We start from the raw sequence: 16,716 nt of genomic DNA, 5'->3' as shown, positions 1-16,716 counted from the left end.
GATAACGAGACATAAAGAGAAGTTCGTATTCCTGATTTATAGACATTATCCTAGTCTTATAAGTTACAATATTCTCCCGTATCGGGACATTATATTCAGTTTAGCATTGTCTTCTTTAAGCCAAGAGAGTATAAAGTCTATATATATGTACACTGTATTACAATATTTTCACAACTATCGAGCTAAAATCGTCCTGTATATTTTGTATAGCAGTAGTTGTTCATGGCGGCTTCGTTGGCCTGCACAGTTATATATATCAGCTTTTGGGTATGTTTACCCTCACATGAGAGAGACGTTATTTTCAGATGATTCAGAATAAGGCCTCACCGGCCTAAGTAGGGTTACCCCTCTAGAGTTCATAATTACAGAATGGTATGCTCGGACCGAGTATGGCATCGGGTGCCGGCCATGCCTCTTCAGGTTTGGGGTGTAACAAATTGGTATCAGAGCAGTTCTATCCTAGGGAGTCTACAAGTTGTGTCTAGTAGAGTCTTGTTTATGGGTGTGTTGTACACCATACTTATAAACAGGAGGCTATAGGGCATTTAGGTCTGTCACTCTTTCTTCTTACTCTAGATCGTGTGGTAGAGCTCATTTGTAAAAATTCAAACTCCTAAATTTTATTTTATTTGTAATACAACAATACCTATATCTAGAAAGATAGTTGGTATGCGATTTAATGTGGCTGTGGAAGAGTTAAGTCAGAAGAACTCAATTTTGCATTATGCTTATGATGAGTAAATGTGAGGTCTTCCACAGATCATGCGTGTACTAAGACGTGTAAGCTTCTTGATAAGGAATCCTAATTCATTAATATCTATCCACCTTTTCTATAAAAAGCAAGAAGAGAATTAAAAGGTAGATACAACTTTCAACAAGTAAAAGAAGCAAGGTGAAGAAGGTTACGGGGTACCCTGTTAGTGAAGATTATATGTATTTACTATTCAGGCAGAGAAATATAAGTATTCTGAGTTACTGTCCACAGTAATAGAGATATATACAATTTTTCACACCCATCTCAGTTATGCAATATGGGAGCTAACATTTATAGTTTAAGAGAAAGATGGGATATCAGGATCCATCTAGGGTTAGAGTGACCCAAAATGGTGGATGGATTATTATCATTAGATAATATTTTCGAAGGATGGTGCAAACCTGGTAATATATCTCCTTGTGAGATGCCCAGATGGTGCACTCTAGAATAACAGTCAGACATGAATACTAGAATGTTCAAAAATGTCAGAAGATATGCAGTGGAATCCTATAAGCGATAAATATTTACCTTAGTATTGCTCCCGCCCCTAGTCAAAAGAGAATGTTAGGTGACCCAAAGAGCTAGTAGATGGAGCAAAGGGAGCTAAAAGTGAAAAAATATTTTGTTGAAGTTTTCAGAATAAGGTAATTGATAGAGATATTATTAGGAGAATAAGAAGAGAGTAAATGAAGTATATGAGTAAGATGTGATAAATTGGTGATAACGGTAAATCAAAATATGACAGGATGACATAGTCTATAGCCAAGTGAAGGAAAAGATAAGAGGTGACAAGCCTTGAGACAATAAAGAGCAAAAGCCATAAAGTAATATCCTTATTTCGAGAAATGAGTTGGTGACTCCAACATGATTACTAGAAGGCTAAGTTAGACCTCCGGAGTAATAGAAATTAGTATGGGCTAGTAAACAAGAAAAAAATCGAACATGATTTAGGGACCGAAGGATTCGATAATAGTCGGCATCGTAAGAATTTCAGAAATCGTGTTCCAGAAATGATAGAATGGACAAAGGAAGAATAACCTTTAAAGGTCATTCAGGAAGACACTTCTCTAAATCTAGCACTGTGAGCAGAGTTAAGCTTAAGGGACTAAGTGTGCCAGTTATACTAGGTGTCACCCTCGTGCGTAAGGAATTCAGTTATCCCTGGTTGAGAAGAATTACGGCAAGGCTAGTAAGAGTCAGTGAAGATGTGAAAAAACGCCAAAGATGAAGAGGTAAACCATATATAGGTAAATCTTCATAGCATTAAATGCTAGTACTCCCAAAAGAGGGGAAGACGATGTGATATGGTAGTAAGTTGGAGTTATGTAGTTCAAGTAACTATGGAATAGTAAAGAAAAATGCGGTAAAAAGGCGAAAGGAATGAGATTGCATTTCTTCAGATGCTACAAATATGTTACGAATCCAGAACATTATTCAAGGACGATGTCAAGAAGAGGCAGTAAGGGTTCCCGACCAGGATGTTATTGATAGTAAGTGTGAATGAACACTTGATACATAATGAGCCAGTGCGAGAGGTAAGTTAAGACAAAGGAAATAACCCAAGAGAGGTTACACATAATATAGATATGAGCATGTACCGATGAGTGGTTAGTTGATTCAGGAAGAGCCTAGTTATGGCCAGACAATATGTCTCAGATAAATCAGTAGATCATGCAAGATAAACGTAGTCAAGCCGTATAGAAAATTCAATCTCGTAGATACGACATCGTAATCCTTGAGAAATATTTAGATAGGAGTTGGGGTAGTAAAATGTAACGTATAACTGTTACGAAAATAAAAGAGAGTGTCACTATGGAGACAATTGAAATTTCAATTCAGAAGCAACCCTAAGAGCACAAGGGCATGGAGGTAACTAACTAAGGATAATGATAGGCGAGTAAAAACATTAGAAATTCTATGGGGTATAAAATGTAATAAGGTATAAAATGTAATAAGCTCGTGATGGATATAAATTATTCTTATATTTTAATAAAAAATATAATATTTTAGATATAAAACATGACCAATTTATATCCTATTCTCGCACTTTTCTAACAATTCTTGCAGGAAAAAGAATACATGAAAAAAGAGAAAAAGAAAGAACCTACAGTTCAAGGAAGAAGGATACATCTGTGACAACTTCATCTAAGACTACACAAAGTCAAGAGATATAAAAGTTATGGCAAATTCTCACCAAAATTTCATGACAAATTGCCATGTCAATTTCTCATCAAGGCCATATGATATATTGATATTATCTTGCAAATTCTCACCAAGGTCTTGTAGAAATTTTCCTATAAATAGGCATATGTTTGTAGAAGAAAGATCATCCCTCTTTGTATCCAATTTCCTAGCTAGTTTTTTCTAAGTTTCTAAAGAGAAAGAGAAGAGTAATCTTGGTCTCTTCCTCTAGTCTTTCTTTTTGTAGTAAAAATATTCTTAGTCTTTTGAAAGTATTTTTTTAGCTTTCTTACTTCATAATGGAGTAATTTCTTTTTGTTGGGATAGTTGATGAAGCTTAATATAATTATAATACTATCTCAGTTCAATACATTCTTGGCATGAAACTCTATTTACATTTCATACTGTGCTGGAATGATGATTTTTTAATCATTATTATCACATCTACATATTTTATATCTAAGTTATTCTTATATTAATTTTGTAATTCTCACGGAGCAAAATTAATATATAATAACTGATGAATAGAATATTAGAGTGAAAGTAATTTTTAGTAAGATTATTATTTCAAGTCTATAATCTTGCTTTCCTCAGTTTTAATTCTCACGGAGGAATTGTTGAAGGCAAGATTATTAATTTTCTAGTAAAAATATTCTCACGAAGTTTTTACTACGTTGAACACAATTCAAGCAAGATATTTCAATTTAATCGTCACTAATTTTAAATCAATTAATTGACATAACCTCACGGAGTGTTAATTATTTATTTATTTCTTAGTGTAAAAATATAATTGTATTAGCAATAAACAATTATTCTTTAGAGAAATACGTATGAAACCGAGATTATATTGTAATAATATATCAAGTGAATTCAACGATTCCCAACTCTTTTTAAATATATATAGTAGTCAAAATATTATAAGTTTGTAGCTTAGATTGTCCAATCCCTGTGAGACGATATCATAAACTATACTAGAATTTGACAGAGTATGAGCATCAAATCCTATACACACAAGCTTCGTCAAATTTTTGGCGTCGTTGCCGAGGATTGGCACATATTTACTCCAGATTAAATATTTTATTACTAATTTGAGAATTTATTATATTGTTAATTTTTCCTTCAAAATGTTATCTCCTACATACTACTATCATAATTGTTACTACTATTATGAGCAATTCTATATAATCTTGTAAAAAAGTATATATAAAAAAATAAAAATAAAAAGAAATCCCTCGTAGTTAGTACTTCAACTTACTTTATTTTATATTTTATTATTATATTATTATTTTTAGTACTAACATCTATATAATAGTATAATATATTAGTTTTATGATTCACAATCTCATTTTTTTTATTTGTCATTTTTAGTATATTCTATTATTTTTTTTATTATTATAATAATTGTAAGTACTTGTTTTTACTATTCTAGTTCTAAAAGTATCTTTTGTACTATTCTATATTACTATTATTATAACTATTACTTTTACTATATTTTTATAAAATAATATTTTTGTTCAATATTTTTTCAATTGATAGTACTTTAATCCTTCAGCATACTTGATTTATTATTGAATTTTTTTTTCATATAATATAATTAGTATTATATTATTTCTTTTGATGGTTAGTTACAACTTATTATTTTAGTTAACTATAATATTACCGTACTATTTTTTTATTCATTTTTAAAAATTATCTATTACTATTTTAGGAACTGTCTTTATTTTACTTTAATTTCAAATAGTTTATGACCCGCTCTTCTACAAAAGAGTCGGCTAATTACGATCATGAAATTGAAAAAACTTTGCGATTGTGCAGGAAAGGACAAATATCGTCTCAAAACATAACTTGTAACAAAATGGAGCATCAATTAGAAGATGATAACAATCCACTGCAAATTCCACCACCAGCTCATGTAGAGGAGCAGTTTGATGAAGTGGCACCAAGACCAGCAAACAGAATCCTAAGGGATTATGCTAGACCTGATCGCTTTAATTGTGAATCTAGTGTCAGGAAACCTCCAGTAGCAGCTAATAACTTTGAAATCAGGACAGGCCTGATTCAAACAATTCAACAATCTTGCATTTTCACTGGTTATCTAAGTGAAGATCCACATAGTCACTTAATTGACCTTTTAGAATTGGTTGAAACTGCAAAGTATAATGGAGTACCTCCTGAAGAAATTAAGTTAAGGTTATTTTCTTTTTCTTTAAAAGGAGAGGCCAAAACTTGGTTACGAAGTTTGCCGCAAGGGTCTATTACCACATGGGACCAAATGACTCAGAAATTTTTAAATAAATATTTTTTCCTACTAAAACAACAAAGTTAAGATAGGATATCTCTAACTTCTTGCAGACTGACATTGAGTCAGTTTATCAAGCTTGGAAAAGATTGAAAACAATGTTAAGGAAATGTCCACATCATGACATTCCTGAATATAGAAGTAGTACATTTTTTATCATGGTTTGAAACCATCTTCTAGAAATGTAATAGATGCAGCTGCAGGAGGTTCCATAATGGGAAAAACCACAGAAGAAGCATTGCAATTGCTTAATGAAATTTCTAAAAATGCCATGCAGTGGCCATCTGAGCGTGTAATCATTAAGAAAGCTGCTACAGTAAATCAGGTGGATGCTTTAAATACACTAACACAACAGATTGTTTCTTTGGCACAAAAATTTGAATCTTTTCAGGTAAATACACAACAACCAAGCCAGCCTGAGGCTTGTGACTTGTGTGGAGAAATCATCTAAACCACGAATGTCAAGAAACCAATCAAAATGATGAACAAGTCAATGCCATCAGATACAAGCCATATTTTTGGAAGTCCATTACCACAAAAACATCCAGGATTTCAATGGAGCAATGCAAATGGTGCTGAAAACTTTCAAAACTACCAAAAGCAACAGGTACAGAGTCCACCCGGATATATAAATCAAAATCGTGGACAACAAAATTTCAGACCTTATAAGCAAGCAAATCTATATCAGCAAAGGCCTCAACAAGGCCATCCAAGTCTTGATGACCTTTTGTACAAGTACATTAAGTTTACTGATGAAAAAATGAAAAGTCAAAATTTAGCTCTAAAAAATCTTGAAATTCAGTTAAGCCAATTGGCAACTCTTGTGTCTGAAAAGATTCAAGGTCTTTTACCAAGCAATACAGAGAAAAATCCAAAAGAACACCTTAAGGCCATTGCCTTACGGTCAGTATGACTCTTGATGAACCCTATGCAAACAAACAAGAAAAGAATCAATTAGAACAATAGGCAGGCAAAGATAAGAATGTTAAGACACCCTCTCAACCATCAGAAGAGAAAGAAGCCAAGAAAAAAGAAGAAAAAAATACTAAAAATTTGACTTCTTTCCCTGTTACAATTCCTTTCCCACAAAAGATGAAAAGAGAAAAGCCGGATAATCAATTTGCAAAGTTTTTGGATATTTTAAATAAATTCACATTAACATTCCTTTTATTTATGCTTTATTACAAATGCCTTCATATGCCAAATTTTTGAAAGAAATTTTGTCAAGCAAAAGGAAATTGGAAGAAGTTTATGTGGTAATGCTTACTGAAAAATGCAGTGCTATACTTCAAAATAAGCTACCACAAAAACTTGGTGAACCAGGTAGTTTTACCTTTCCATGTACTCTGGGAGGAGTATACATTGAAAAAATACTTTGTGATTCTGGAGCTTCAATAAATTTGATGCCACTTTCTATTTTTTAAAAATTAGATCTTGGTGAAATGAAAGACATAGGTGTTTCACTTCAATTTGCTGATCAAAGTATTAAGAGACCAAAGGGAATAATTGAAAATGTGCTTGTAAGAGTAGATAAATTTATTTTTCCTATAGATTTCATCGTACTTGAAATGAAGGAGTGTCCTGATGAACCAATTATTTTGGGTAGACCATTTCTTGCAACAAGCAGAGCAATAATAGATGTCCATCAAGGACAACTAATTTTAAGAGTTGATGAAGAAAGAGTTATTTTTGATATTCAAAAGATACTAAGATTCTCAGAAGATGATACATCATCTTCATGCTTTTCAATTGACATGATTAATAATCTTATAGATGAATTCAAAGATGATCAATTAATTTCTGACTCAATGGAGAGATGTTTGGCAAAATCTGGCACCACACAGGATGAAGATCCGACTATCAGAAGTGATGCAAAATTATTGGAAAAAGATTATGAGGAAGGGGACATGCAATTAGAAGAAGTTTAACCAAAAATTGAACTCAAAACTCTCCCTTCTCATTTGAAATATGTCTATCTTGAGCATGAATTATTTCCAGTAATTATTTCATCTTCTCTAACTACAGAACAGGAAGAAAGATTGATTGAAGTATTGAAAGCACACAAAGGAGCCTTGGGATGGACTGTAGAAGATATCAAAGGAATTAATCCAGCAATTTGTACGCACAGAATCCTCATGGAGGATATCTACAAACCGATAGTCCAACCCCAAAGGAGATTAAACCCAACAATGTAGGAAGTGGTAAAAAAAGAGATTGTAAAGCTTTTGGCGGCAGGTATTATTTACCCTATTTCAGACAGCCCTTGGGTAAGTCCTGTTCAGGTAGTACCAATAAAGGGAGGTATGCCAGTGATAAAAAATAAAAATAATGAATTAATACCTACCAGGACCATCACCGGATGGAGAGTCTGTATAGATTATAGACGTTTTAATGATGCCACTAGAAAATATCACTTTCCTTTACCATTTATTGATCAAATGTTAGAAAGAATTGTAGGGTATATATTTTATTGTTTTCTTGATGGATATTCAGGGTATAACCAAATACCAATCGCACCAGAAGATCAAGATAAGACAACTTTCACATGTACTCATGGAACATATGCATATAGGAGAATGCCTTTGGGTTGTGCAACACTCATGCCACATTTCAGCGTTGCATGTCTGCAATTTTTTCTGACATAATTGAAAAATTTCTTGAAATTTTCATGGATGATTTTACACTCTTCGGCAAGGGTTTTGAGGATTGTCTTCACCATTTAACCTTAGTTCTTAATAGATGTGAAGAGACAAACTTAATTCTTAATTGGAAAAAATGTCATTTTATGGTTACTGAGGGAATTGTTTTAGGACATAAAATCATTGCTAAAGGGATAGAAGTTGATAAGTGTGACGACCCGGCCGATCGTCTTAAGAATTTAACGCCCCGATCCCCTATTAACTGCTTCCCCCAAGTTTATTTCTGCTAATGTGATTTGCCGGGATATTCTGTTTTGAGTTTCAGAGAGTTTTGGGACACTTAGTCCCTAAATGAGAGCTTAAGTGTTGGAAAGTTGACTGTAGTTGGAATAGTGTGAAGATGGCCTCGGAATGGAAATCCGATGGTTCTGTTATCTCCGTTGGGTGATTTTGGGGTTAGGAGCGTGTTCAGATCGTGTTTTGGAGGTCCGTAGCTAAATTAGGCTTGAAATGCCGAAAGTTGAATTTTGGAAGTTTTCGGTTCGATAGTGAGATTTTGATCCGAGGGTTGAAATGGAATTCTGAGAGTTGTAGTAGTTCCATTATGTCATTTTGGATGTGTGTGCAAAATTTCAGGTCATTCGGAGGTGGTTTGGTTGGGTTTTTGATCGAAAGTGTATTTTTGAGAATTTTGGAGTTCTTAGGCTTGAATCCGATATGTTTTGATTGATTTGGTGTTGTTTGAAATGTTTTAAGATTGGTACAAGTTTGAATAAGGTTTTAGGATATGTTGATGCCTTTGGTTGTGGTCCCGGGGACCTCGGGGTGATTTCGGATGGTTAGCGGGAAGTTTGAGGAAATGTTCCAGCTGCATTTCTTTGCTGCTTCTGGTATTTTCGCATATGCGGTTTGGGGACCGCAGATGCGGCACCGCAGAAGCGGATTTTGGTCTCTTCAGCAGGAACCGCAGATGTGGTTATTTTTTTCCACAGAAGCGGTACCGCATCTGCGGATTGGGAGTCGCAGATGCGGAAAATTGCCATTTAAGTGAAAAGTCGCAGATGCGATTTTATTTCCGCAGAAGCGGGACCGCACATGCGGTCCCATGATCGCAGATGCAGAAATCGCTGGCAGAACATATAAATAGTTGCCTTAGCGAATTTGAGGGATTCTTTCACCATTTTCATCCGGGTTTGAAGCTTTTGAGAGAGATCTTGAGGAAAACAAAGGGAAATCGCTTGGAGGTAATATCGTTGAATTCATAACTCATTTTTATGTGATTAAAGACCTAATTAGTGGTGAGAAATTTGGGAAAAATGGTTAATTATGGCTTGAGTTTAAGAGGCCTTAAAATGAGGATTTGAGGGGCCATTTGGACTCCGATTTCAGTGTTCTTGTTATGTATGGACTCGTGAGAGTACGAGGTTTATGAAAATGTAAATTTCACCCAATTCCAAAACGTGGGCCTGAGGGGCATTTTGGTCATTTAACATAATTTCGCATATTAGCTTAGAATTTAATTGTAGAATTAGTTACTTAAGGTGTTATTTACATTATACAATTGAATTGAATAGATTTGGGCCATTTGGAGTCGAGTACTCGTGGAAAAGACGTGGTGTTTGGTTGATTTTTGAAGCCGGTTCGAGGTAAGTGGCTTGTCTAACCTTGTGTGGGGGACCTTCCCCTTAGGATTGATATATTTGGTAATTGAAATGCCTTGTACGTGAGGTGACGAGTGCGTACTTGTGCTAATTGTTGGAAATTCGATTTTCTTTAAGTACTTACTAGTATGTTCCTTTCCTGTTTCTATTACTTGTACTATTAAGCCCGTTGTTAGCTTAGGAAAGCATGTCTAAGTGATTTAATTGCTTTAATTGTTCAATCTGTCTACCTAAACTCTGTGCAGCATGCTAGGCTAGAATTATTTGTTGCCTTAACATGAAATTTCTCTTCTTTGAATATTTTCTTGCTGCTGCTGCTGCTGTGTATTTATATTGGGGCTACGGATATGGGATTCCGGTAGCTCCCCCTTATCTGTTTACTTTGGGACTACGGATTAGATTCCCAATAGATCCCCAACACATTTACTTTGGGACTGCGGGTTAGATTCCTGATAGATCCCCCTGCACAGTTATATGGAACTACGAGAATGCACCCGGTAGATTCCCCCAGTACTAGGTATTTACATTTGGGACTACGGATCGGGATTTCGGTAGATCCCCGCGTATTGATAGTCGGACTACAGGACGGTATCCTGGGAGATCCTTCAGACATATATATGATGGACTACAGGATGGTATCCCAGGAAATCCACTGGACAATTATAATTGGGACTACGTGACGGTATCCTGGAAGGTGCCCCGAATGTTATCTCTGTGTTGAGATATATTTCTTTCCGTGACTTGTGTTGTCTCTATTCTAGTTGTTGTTGTTCTTTCAATTCTATGTTTACTGTTGCACTTATTTATACTATTTTATTCCACGCTGTTAACCCTTATATTGTATTTAACCTCAGTAGGGCCCTGACCTTCCTCGTCACTACCCAACCGAGGTTAGGCTTGGCACTTACTAAGTACCCTTGTGGTGTACGCATGCCCCTTCTAGTCATGTTTTTCATGTGCAGATCCAGGTACCGCTGATCAGGCCTACTATCGTTGAGGGAAGCGACTACTTAGAGACTCCGAGGTACATCTGCCGCGTCCGCAGATCAAGGAGTCCCTTTCTATTCCTGTCTTTAGTATTTAGCCCTTCTGTACTTTCCTGTTCTTTATTAGAAATTCCGGAGTTAGAGATATGTAGTATTTCTTTTCTTAGCTTGTGATTCATGGGTTTCCGAGTCTTGGATTTATGTTGGTGTTGAGAGTTAAACATGGTGTATGCCGAGCGGCACATTTACATACTGCTATTGCTTTATTTCTATTTTTAAATTGTTTTACTTCTACAAGTTTGGTTATCTTCTGCAAATTTAGGCTTACCTAGTCATAAAGACTAGGTGCCGTCACGATGGTTCATGGAGGGTGAACCGGTGTCGTGACAAGTTGGTATTAGAGCTCTAGGTTCATAGGAGTTATGGATCACAAACCGGTTTATTAGAGTCTCGCTGATCGGTACGGAGACGTCTGTACTTATCTATGAGAGGTTATGTAATTGTTAGGAAAAAATTCCACTTCATTTGACTTCCTTGTCTTGCGATATTTTGACATCACCATTCTAAACTTCTGTCTTCTATTCTCTCACAGATGGTGAGGACACGTGCTACTCGAGATAATCAGGCACCCGTGCCCCCTACTGTAACCATCAGAGGCCGAGGACGCGCACGTGGTGCAGCCAGAGCACCTGTGCGAGCTGCCACCGAGGTACCACCAGCGGATCCAGCCGGAGTCCAAGCACCTAACACGCCTACTGCTACTACCACTCCAGCTCTTCAGGAGACTTTTGCATAGTTCATGAGCATGTACACCATTCTGGCTCAGGTAGGGTTGCTTCCCCTTGCTGCAACTACATCTCAGGCTGGGGGAGGAGCACATACTCCCGCCGCTCGCACTCCTGAGCAGCGAGTGCATGTTGAGCAGGTCCCTGAGATTATTCTTGTACCTCCTGCAGTGCCAGCTCAGCCCAAGGACAGGGCAGCTGCTTTCAAGGATGAGCAATTGAAGCTTGAGAGGTTCAAGAAGTACAAGCCTCCTGTATACAGTGGTCTAGCATCGGAGGATGCTCTGGGATTCCTTGTTGAGTGTTACCGCATTCTCCGTACCATGGGTATCTTAGAATCAAGCGGGGTTTCTTTCACTACCCTTCAGCTTTAAGGAGCCGCCTATAGGTGGTGGCGCACCTATGAGTTTGACAGTCCAGATGAGGCTGCTTCACTGACTTGGGATTAGTTTTCAGATCTGTTCCTGAGGCAGTATGTTCCTTAGAGCCCCAAAGATGCATGGCGCACAGAGTTTGAATATTTGCGCTAGGTTGCTATGACTGTTTCAGAGTATGCTGTCCGTTACACCAGTTTGGCTAGGTATGCACCGGCCTTGGTTTCTACTGTTCGCGAGAGAGTTCGCCGATTTATTGAGGGCCTTATTCCTAACATCAGATCTAGCATGGCTTGTGAGTTAGAGATGGATATTTCTTATCAGTAAGTGGTGAGCATCGCTAGGAGGATTGGGGGTATGCATGCTAGTGAGAGAGAGGAGAGAGAGGCCAAGAGGTCTCGAGAGTTGGGCCATTATTCTAGTGCCCGTACCCCAGCTGCAGGTCGTCATGGTAGGGGTTATATGAGTCACCCTGTTCATTCAACTCTTCCAGTAGCTAGTGGTATTCCATCTCCTCCTAGACCTCAAGAGCCTTATTATGCACGATCCGTATCTAGCGTGCCTCCTGTGTGGGGTGATTTTAGAGGTCAGTCCAGCAGACCTGGCCCGAACCAGTCATAGCCACCACGTCCTCCCAGATCTTGTTTTGAGTGTGGCGACACACGCCATATGGTGAGGGATTGCCCCAAACTTGGGAGGGGTGAACCTCCACAGACTTCTCAGCCACATCGTACCCAGCAGAGTTCTCATGCTATGGTTACAACTCCAGTTGCTACCCCACCTGTACAACCAGCTAGAGATGGAGGTCGGAGAGGTAGAGGTTGCCCTAGAGGGGGAGGCCAAGCCAGATACTATGCCCTTCCGGCTTATACCGAGGCTGTTGCCTCCGATTCTGTCATCACAGGTATTATATTGGTTTGTCACAGAGATGCATCGGTTCTATTCGATCCAGGCTCTACTTATTCTTATGTCTCTTCTTATTTTGCTCCACATTTGGGCGTACCTCGGGATTCTTTGAGTTCCCCTATTTATGTTTCTACTCCTGTGGGAGATTCTCTCGTTGTGAACCGCGTTTATCGGTCGTGTTTGGTTGCTCTTAGTGGTTTTGAGACCAGAGCCAATTTATTGTTACTCAGCATGGTTGACTTTGATATTATCTTAGGCATGGACTGGTTGTCGCCCCATTATGCTATTCTTGATTGTCTCGCCAAAATCGTGACGTTGGCTATGCTAGGTGTACCGCGTATTGAGTGGAGGGGTACCTTAGATTACAATCCCAGTAGAGTTATTTCTTTTTTTAAAGCTTAGTGTATGGTTGAGAAGGGGTGTGACACGTATTTAGCTTATTTGAGAGATATCAGTATTGATACCCCTTCTGTTGACTCAGTCCCTATAGTACGGGATTATCCCGATGTGTTTCCAGCTGATCTTCCAGGCATGCCGTCTGATAGAGATATTGATTTTGGCATTGCTCTGTTGCCGGGCACCCAGCCCATTTCTATTCCTCCGTATCGTATGGCTCCTCCTGAATTGATGGAGTTGAAGGATCAGTTACAGGAATTGCTTGATAAGGGTTTTATTCGGCTCAGTGTATCAACTTGGGGTGCTCCTGTCTTGTTTGTAAAGAAAAAGAATGGTTCTATGCGGATGTGTATTGATTATCTCTAGTTGAACAAGGTTACAATGAAGAACCGTTATCCTTTGCCTCGTCTTGATGATCTGTTTGACCAGCTTCAGGGCACACAAATGTTTTATAAGATTGATTTGTTCTCAGGTTACTATCAGTTGAAGATTCGGGAGCCAGATATCCCGAAGACTGCTTTCAGGACCCGGTATGGTCATTACGAGTTCCTTGTTATGTCATTTGGGCTGACCAATGCCCCAGCAGCCTTTATGCATTTGATGCACAATGTGTTTCAGCCGTATCTTGACTCGTTCGTCATTGTCTTTATTGATGATATTCTGGTGTATTCCAGGAGTTGGGAAGATCATGAGCGGTACCTGAGGACTGTGCTTCAGACTCTGAGAGAGAAGAAGTTATATACTAAATTCTCGAAGTGTGAGTTTTGGTTGGATTCAGTGGCATACTTAGGTCACGTGGTATCAAGTGAGGGTATTCAAGTGGATCCGAAGAAGATAGAGGCCATGCAGAGTTGGCCCAGACCATTCTCAGCTACAGAGATCCATAGTTTCCTTGGATTGGCGGGTTACTACCGTCATTTTGTGGAGGGGTTTTCATCGATTGCAGCCCCTATGACCAGGTTGACACAGAAGGGTGCTCCGTTCCAGTGGACAGAGGAGTGTGAGGTGAGCTTTCAGAAGCTCAAGACAGCTTTGACCATAACCCCAATTTTGATACTGCCTACATGTTCGGGGTCTTACACGGTCTATTGTGATGCCTCGAGGGTTGTCCTCGGTGCGGTGTTGACGGTAGGGTGATTGCCTATGCGTCCAGACAATTGAAGATACATGAGAAGAACTACCCTATTCACGACCTTGAGTTAGCTGCCATTGTTCACGCCCTGAAGATTTGGCGCTATTACTTATATGGTGTGCCTTGTGAGATTTATATTGACCATCGGAGCTTGCAGCACTTGTTCAAGAAAAAAGATTTAAATTTGCACCAGAGGAGGTGGTTAGAGTTGCTAAAGGACTATGATATCACTATTTTTATCACCCGAGCAAGGCTAATATGGTGGCCAATGCTTTGAGTCACCGGGCAGAGAGTTTGGGGAGTTTAGCTTATTTACTAGCATCAGAGAGGCCTATGGCGATGGATATTCAGGCCTTAGCCAGCCAGTTTGTGAGATTGGATCTTGTCACACCTCCTTTTTGCGCGCCCGGCCCCGAAGGGTAAGATGCGCGAGGGAGTTTTTCCAATTTAAGTGACAATATTCGAAATGGGATTATTTATTTAATTCAGAGTCGCCACTTGGGAAAGGTTTGGCTTTTGGTGTCCCAAGTCACCGGTTTATCTTGAATCCCAAATCGAGGAAAATATTCGACTTTTCCAAATGAAGTCTGCGAACCAGAAATTCTAAGTAAGGAATTCTGTTGACCCGAGGGAAGGTGTTAGGCACCCTCGAATCCCGTGGTTCTAGCACGGTCGCTTAAATTGTTATAATGGTTAAATATCTGATTTAAATACATGTTGTGACTTATGTGCTTTTATTAAGTTTAAACCGCTTTTATTATTATCATTTATTTTTATAGAATTGCAACGTCGTGAAAATGCATCTCGAACCACGTCACAATCAATGCACCCGTGGTCGTCGACACATTTTGACTCCGTTGAGATTTGAATTTGGGTCACATCAATGTGCACCCGTGTTTAAGAAGGTTAAATTATTAAAGGTACGCCTAAAGCAACTAGCGTATTGTTATTTTAGGAAGAGGCCGTGAAGGTTCATTAAACGGCCAAATCCAAAGTCTAGTCAATGGTTATGTATTTTATTGAGGGCCCCGGCGGTTTGTGATTTATTTGGCGAGGCTCGTCTCATTTTTATTTTAAAGGATAAACCTATAGTGACTATATTTTCTATTAAGTTCGTCTCTAAAATAAAAGAAAATCTCTTAATTATTTACATGCTGAAAACGTAACTTATTAGTTATTAGTTTACGGCTAATGCGATTGGAAAATTGCGATCGAGTTTGTACAAAGAAAAACTGCTTTCATTTTTATATTCTATTATTTACTAATGCTGGAACATGAGAGGGATACACAATAATATCAAAGCCGATTAACTATTCTTCAAGTAATTTAAACTAGCATTATTAGATGAAGAAATCATACATATGCAGCCTCATTACTCATTAATTAATCGACTACATTTTTATACAAAGAGAGGAAAATTAATATTCAAACACAGATCCAAACAAAAGAATTCAACAGGAACAGGAGCCTGATTAATATTTCATTTTTCGCTTCAAGCCAAGAGTGTACAAATGTGTACCTGGAAACAGCAGTACAAGAACAAAAGAAGTAGGAGTCAGCAACAGTAATAACGCGGCAACAGCAGGTTCAGCAACACCGCAAAACCAGTAACAACCAGTAGAATAACCCAGTAACAGATTGAAAACTCAGCAGTGCAAAAGTACAATCGCAGTCAAAGCAGAAGAGAGAAAAGATACGAGATGCAGTAGTTTCTGACTTTTGAATAACACTCGAAGAAAAGCAAACAGAATTGTTCGAGTGAAAGTTCAAATTGTCTTTCTCTTTTACTATCACAAACTCTCTCCAAGTATAAAAGTATGTCAACTCTCAAGTGTAAAAAGAATCTGTCAACTCTCTCTAAAAATCCTCTCAATAATATTCAACTCTTTTTCTCTCCCCCCAAAAATCTCTCTTAAAACTCTCAAGTCTCCCCTTTTTCAATGTCAAGAAATGACTCTATATTTATAGCAAGACTTTGCCTTGAATTCCTAAACCCAAATTATTCTCCCAATGGCATCTTTGTCCCACTATCAAATGTCTTCTTTATTTTAAAACTTTGTCCCCCATGCCTACATTAAATAAATGTCACATTACCAACCCATTACAATATGTCCCCCATGCCTACATTAAACAAGTGCAAGATTCCTCCCCATTATGTTTTGTCTTGTCCCCCATTATATTAAACAAGTACATCAAAAACCCCACCCCATTATATTTGTCCCCCATGCTTAACATAAAGAATCAAAATAATGTTTAATTACCAAACTACCCCTCCGACCTTATTGCAATTACAAATCTACCCCCGAATGTAATGCAATTTACCAGATTACCCCCATCAGCTCTAAACACTCAATTAATCATAACTTGACCAAAATATGATCAAGATGACCAATTTCTCAACAATCTTCAACAACAATTATATGAACACCATGAACAACACAACTCAAAATTAATGGAATGAATTAACCATATCGGGAACCAATCCTGGTTAATTTAGACCATGAATGTATGAGCGAGAACACAACAATACAAGCAACAAAAATACTAAATTAACAAATCAAAGACAAACATAAACTCACATTAAATCACTGATTTAATCATGA

At 37.8% G+C, this 16,716-nt stretch overlaps 1 long non-coding RNA gene and 1 other non-coding gene across 2 annotated transcripts; one reads left to right on the top strand and one right to left on the bottom strand.

Annotated features, from left to right (window-relative positions):
• Positions 1-3,096: 3,096 nt before the first annotated feature.
• LOC138882201 (uncharacterized) lies at positions 3,097-6,093 on the top strand. The gene is made up of 2 exons (XR_011403660.1): positions 3,097-3,153; positions 4,751-6,093. It is a non-coding gene; the product is annotated as an uncharacterized lncRNA (long non-coding RNA).
• LOC138882434 (small nucleolar RNA R71) lies at positions 5,255-5,361 on the bottom strand. Its single transcript, XR_011404038.1, has one exon. It is a non-coding gene; the product is annotated as a small nucleolar RNA R71 (small nucleolar RNA).
• Positions 6,094-16,716: the final 10,623 nt, after the last annotated feature.

This window comes from Nicotiana sylvestris, chromosome 11, assembly GCF_000393655.2.
Source record: "Nicotiana sylvestris chromosome 11, ASM39365v2, whole genome shotgun sequence".
In the NCBI taxonomy this organism is placed as follows: Eukaryota; Viridiplantae; Streptophyta; class Magnoliopsida; order Solanales; family Solanaceae; genus Nicotiana; species Nicotiana sylvestris.
Note: the sequence above shows the minus strand (reverse complement) of the source record. Positions and strands in the feature narration are given on the sequence as shown.